Raw genomic sequence first — 6,000 nt, 5'->3', positions numbered from 1 at the left:
TCTCACAGGGTGTTCAGAAATGTCTTTGTGTTACACCTTATACCTCAATAGAATCCAGCTGGAAATAAAATTCCAGTAGGAACAACCTTCCCTCGTAGAAGCATCATTCAGCAGAAAATACAAAGATTTCGGCAAGGGAGGTGTCAGTCTGTCTCTAGGATAAATAGTGTCTGTTGCAGAGGTAATAGGCAACAACTTGCTTCATAACTTTTTTTTCATTTGCGTCCATGAAAAATGGCAGCGGGAAGCTGAGTGACAGAAGTGCCCTCCTTTCTTCTTCCAATGTGTAGGTGTAGAGCAGAAACATGCCTGATTCTTGAACGACACGCCATCTGAGTGATTCAAGACTAGGGAGAGTTGCATGTGTCCACACTAGTTAGCTCCAGGGCTAAACTACTGAGGCTGTCACAGAGGAACCAGCAAGCGAGGCACAGAACCACACCCGTCCAGGTCCAGAGATTCCCACAGGAGCTGGGAGCTCACCATAGCTCACTTAACCCTTTTGGGGCTGGAATCCTCCAGCTCAGCGCGAACATCTCTCTCTCTCTGTTCACCACCCTGGCCGTGCCCCATCCCGCTGCACAGCACAGCGGTGGGCTGTGACCAGCAGTGCCAAGTCTGTACACAGCCCCATCGCCCAGCAGAGCACAGCCGATCCAAATCAGGGGTGTGCACACACTCGCACACCTGACAGCATGCAAACATCACACATATATAAGGAGCCCATGCCAGCTGTGAGAAGACCAACAATAATGCCCAGAAGTATGAATAATCCTGCCAGCATGTTTTGAACACATTTGAACCATCAAGGCGGGTGCTTTTGGTCAGCACTAGTGATGCTACATGGGCAGCCCTAATGCTAGATTTCTTGGTTTGCGGAAGAGCAGCTGTAAAGGGAGCACATACGGCATTAAATATCCCATGTTCAAGGCTTCAGCAGGTGATGGACTGAACGTTCAAGTCAAGACGTTCAAGACTGAACAGGCACGACTGTGAGTGGCTGTGGCCACTCTTGTGACACTTAAAGAGAAATGCAGTGGTGTCACTTAGAGCCGGCAGGTCTGGGTTGTACGGCCTTCAAGAGGGTCGTCCACCTCCTCAGACACTTCAGAAGGGAGAGCCACCCTGCAGGAAGACCTGGATACACTGGAAGAGTAAGATAACAAGAACCTTATGAAGTTCAACAAGGACAAGTGTAAAGTCTGTCACCTGGGAAAACAATCCAGGCTGGGATCTACCCGGCTGAGGAACAGCTCTGTGGAAAGGGACCTGGGGATCCTGAGGGACAACAAGCTCACTATGAGTGTGAGAACAGTGTGCTGCTGCAGCAAAGAAAGCCACCAGGGTGCTGGGTTGCATCCACAAGGGCATCACCAGCGAGATGAAGGAGTCATTATCCCACTCTACTCAGCACTTGTCAGGCCACGCCTGGAATGCTGTCTTCAGTTTTGGTCCCTGATGTGGGCAGGCTGGAGAGGGTCCAGAGAAGGGCCACAAAGATGCTCAAAGGACTGGGAAGCCTGCCATATGAGGAAAGGCTGAGAGAGCTGGCTTTGTTCAGCCTTGAGAAAAGAGGGCTTAGGGGAGATCTTATCACCATGTTCCAGTATTTAAAGGGTGGCTACAAGGAAGGTGGAGACTCCCTTTCTACAGGGAGCCACATAGACAAGAAGAGGGGTAATGGGTACAAGTTACTCCATGGGGGATTCTGACAGGACACAAGAGAAAAATTGTTCACAATGAGAATAATCTCCCCAGGGAAGTGATGGATTCCCCAACATCAGACACTTCTAAGGTTCAGCTGGACAGGGTGCTGGGCCACCTTTTCTAGGCTGTGCTTTTGCCAAGAAAGGTTGTACCAGATGATCCCTGAGGTCTCTTCCAACCTGGTATTCTATGATTCTATGACCTCTCTGTGGAAGCTGAACGCTTCCTCGTTAGGTTTCCCACCAATGTGAAGACTTGGGAAAACAAAAGCAAACATTTTAATTCCTTTTTTTTTGTTTTTCCTGTTCGTCTGTTTGAAGTATCAACATCTCAAATATTTCAGAAAGAGGAATGAAAGCTTAACAGACAGCCTGACACAGAGCCAGCTTGGACTCTTTAAGCTGTTATACTCTCTCAAAGCAGTGCTTTTTATGAAAATGAAGCACATGATAACAGTATTTTACTGTATTTTACTGCAGCATGGTGCTGAACATGTACAAGGAGTGTTCGTAGGCTGCTGCCATTAGTGCTGAATTTGGGAGCGGGGTAATTTATGGAGCAGTTCGGATGACTATGTTTTAACTATCTTTTAAACCAGTTAAATGGAGTGATTATAAAATAATAACAGGTCTTGATAAGTCATCTCAGGCTGGGTAATGCTTTGGTCTAATCAGTGCACTGAAAGGAGAAGGGGCCCCTTTGGAAAAGGTGCATTTTGGTTACATGAATAAAGGCAACGCACACTCACGGTAGAGCTCAATTAGTGTTTGGGGAAGTAACAGTAAAATCTGGCATTGATTGAGTGCTTGACATCGTGAATCGAATATGTTTTCGTGCCTCCTTATGTCCTCAGTGAGGGATTGGTTTAAATGAAGCATTTTTATTCAAAACCTGACTGTTTTCCAAGTGTTCAAGAATTTAAAAACTAACCTTGATGAAATTTTTTTGCAAACAATGTAGTCACTCAATATTGCTCTGCAAAAAATCCTGAAAACATCAAACTAAATGTTTGGCTGATCAAAACAAACAAACTAAAAACCCAAAGACCCTCAATAGCAGATATTCTAGGATTAGTTTAAGAAGCCTTGAAAGTTGTAACATTTTGTTCTGCTTGTCTATTCTAAGCAACCTGCTGCTTTGCACCCTTCAAAACAAAATTTTCCCTTTAGGAGAAAAAAAAAAAGCAAAGTTGAATCCTTTTTTTTTTTTAACTTCCCTTAATGAATTTACTCAGCATATGCTGTGGTATACAGAGCAAAGCATGCATTTAGTCCCAATTACTGCCCAGATGCACCACTTACAAGCTGTATACCTTCTAAAAGGAAACAGTTGTGAGAGGAAAAATTGTTATGTGCTTGTTTAAATGCCACATGTACAAAATGAAAAGATACCTAAATGCAAATGTAAATGCTCTAAATCATTACACATATTTTTTCCTATGCTATGAGATTGATTTTATATTTCTGTCTATCTGTGGATGGAATACTTCTTTTAGAACCATTTATTTTTTACAGGAATAAGTTTTTTCCCTATCTGCCTCTATTCATGGAATATTTCTAAACGTGTATTGGGTGTCTACTAGGACTGGTGAAATCCATATTACAAAGAAAGTTAAACTCTAATAACTGAAGGGACAAGGTATTTTGGCTGGATGGCAGGAGGACAATGCTATTTAACAAGCACCTGTAAAAACACAGGAAGTGAAGATTTCCTACCATACATTTCTGAATTTCCCAAATGTGAATATCTGTAGAAATTTCTGTTCACCAAGGAGAGCTCTGTGAAAAAAAAAACAAAACAAAACAATACAAACAAACAAAACCAGGAAAAACAAGCTTAGCATTGCTGATACATCTAGAACTTGAAAGTGCCAGAAAGTTATCTTAAAACCTCAAGCAAACAAGTGTTTCTGGACTTAATAGACAGTGAAGAAAGGAAGTAGGCACAAAACCATATCCTTTCCTTTGTTTGCAGCTCAACTTCAAGAGAAATGAACAACCCCTTCTCAGCTATCAAAGACAGGTTGCAAGTGTTCCTAAAGGAACCAAAGCCTTCCTTCTTAAGGCATAAAATCCTGGGCTCAAAACTAAACCTTTTGGGGTGGCATTTTTCCCGGCAGGGGAAGGGGAAGGGACTGCCAGCAAGAACGGCTTTGCGAAAATGAAGCTGATAGTGCTGCCTCAGAGGTTGGAGGTTTCTCAGCAGCCTGGAAGGATGCCATTTTCACTGCAACTTCGTGCTGCCAGCTTTTAACGTAGGGAGAATAATACTAATTCAACAGGGTCTGAAAGATTTCCAAGAGGTTGGCTTATGTAACAGACTTCAACCATTGATTAAATTAGGAAGAACAAAACTCTTGTAATCTGTGGCAGGTTAAAGAGAATAAAACCAGTCCTCCCTGACTGCGTGGAAAGGATTGCTTGACTCAGGTTGTAGAGAAACCCAGTTGCCCCCAAGGCCTGCTGCAGCCTAGGACAAAAGCTGCAGCTGAGTGAAAGAAATCCATCCATAAAGAAATAAATAAGCAATCAGAAAGCAAAAGATTAAAAACCCAACACACTTTGGGGAACAAAGGGAGTAGTACCATGGAAATGGAATTAAGGGCAGGTCAAAGTGCTGAATGCATCTCACTTTCTAGACCGTGTGGGGCACTCGGGACCAAACTGAGGGCTGCTGGGCTTTAATGAAAGCTGTCACGCAAAAGGCAATCACAAAAGATTAAAAATAATAACAGTAATAATAATAATAAAATAGGGAAAATTCTAATTTTTCTAATAAAAATCTTCTTAGGTTTTGGGGGATTTTGTGGATTTGGGGCATGGGGTTTTTTTGTTCTTTAATGCTGACTGCCTGGATTTTGCTAGTTTCCATCAAGAACTGGGGACCTGCAAAAGCAGAGAACAAAAGGCACGCTGTGCTTTCCCAATGGTCCTTTGAAGGAGTGTTACTTCCAGTGCGGGATCCAGGCTGTCTGGGAGCTGCGGCACAGCCCCACACGCCTCCTGCGGTAACAGGCGCCCAGAGTGACCACTGTTTCCATGGCCTATGCACGAAAGGGATGCTGAGGACGGAAATTATTCAGCTTGGAAATGCGGTCATAGGCAGGCATAGTTTGAGGAAACAGAGGACAAAGGCAGAATATCCTGTTATTTCTGCCTGTTTTGGTTCACTGCTAATCTTTTCTGTTGCTAACCAATGGAGGATGCAGCCACCAGTGGCTTCGCAGTTACTGGGGTCCTGCTCCCACCCCAGGCACCATCACCAGGGCACTGGTGGCACCAGCTGCCGTCCCAGCACTCAGAGTGTTTCACTGACAGAGGTGACCCTCCTAGAAAGGCCAGCTAAGCCTTCCTTCACTGCTGATCATCCCCACAGCCTGCTAAGGAAAAGCATTTAACACACAGTACTCGCAGCGGCAGAACGGGAGCTTGTTCAATCCTCTGTTTAACTTCAGCGGTTCGCTTCCAAAGGGATCCCATCTCTGCTCGCCGTGATGCTGCCCAAGATCCCTGTACCCAACCGCTGTGAACCTACATGTGGGTTGAGTGCGACAGTCCAGCGTAGGAGGGAGCGGCCACCATGGCATCGGTGTGGTGGTGGTGGTCTGAAACGCTGAGAGGATACCTGTGCCTACACAAAAACTGCCAGACTCCAGACAAAGCCTCTGGCTGGCAAAAATAAAGTGATAGGTCAGCTCAGTTATGGAGGAACCTGTAGTCACTGTCTGTGCCAGGTTGTGCTGTCAGGAAGTACATTTGAAGGCGGAAAACTTCCACTTGGTAGTCATGAGTTTGTTGAACCATAGTGTTATTAGACCTGGCATGCTGCTCAGCTCATCCAGTTTCCTACCCGTGCAGCGGCCAGTATCAGATGTTTCGGGATGAAGAATCTCTGAGAGTTATGAGAGAGGATCTACACCCACCTCCCGCACTATCAATCACAGAGTAATCAGTGAGGCATGCATTTCAAGAGCAGCTAAAGGTCTCCCCAGTCTCTGCCAAAGCAGTTTCACACTCATGTCTGCAAAATGGGAAGGAAGAACCTGTTCTCCTCTTCAGCCTGATCACTGGTCAAGGTGAGACCTTTAGTGTTCAGAATTGTCACTAAATAACCATCAGATGAGCCCTAATTTGTTAAGTCAGCCAGCAGGTGAGAAAAACAGGAGAAGATAGCTTGACCGCCCATCTCAACATAATGACCAATCAAGTTTTTTGGCTTGCACTTTTACAGTCAAGGCCCACCACACCCTAATCACATTTTAAAAAAAAACGTACCATGCCTTTAAGTTAAAAC

Source organism: Chroicocephalus ridibundus, chromosome Z (genome assembly GCF_963924245.1).
Source record: "Chroicocephalus ridibundus chromosome Z, bChrRid1.1, whole genome shotgun sequence".
In the NCBI taxonomy this organism is placed as follows: Eukaryota; Metazoa; Chordata; class Aves; order Charadriiformes; family Laridae; genus Chroicocephalus; species Chroicocephalus ridibundus.
This window is presented reverse-complemented; position numbering follows the sequence as displayed.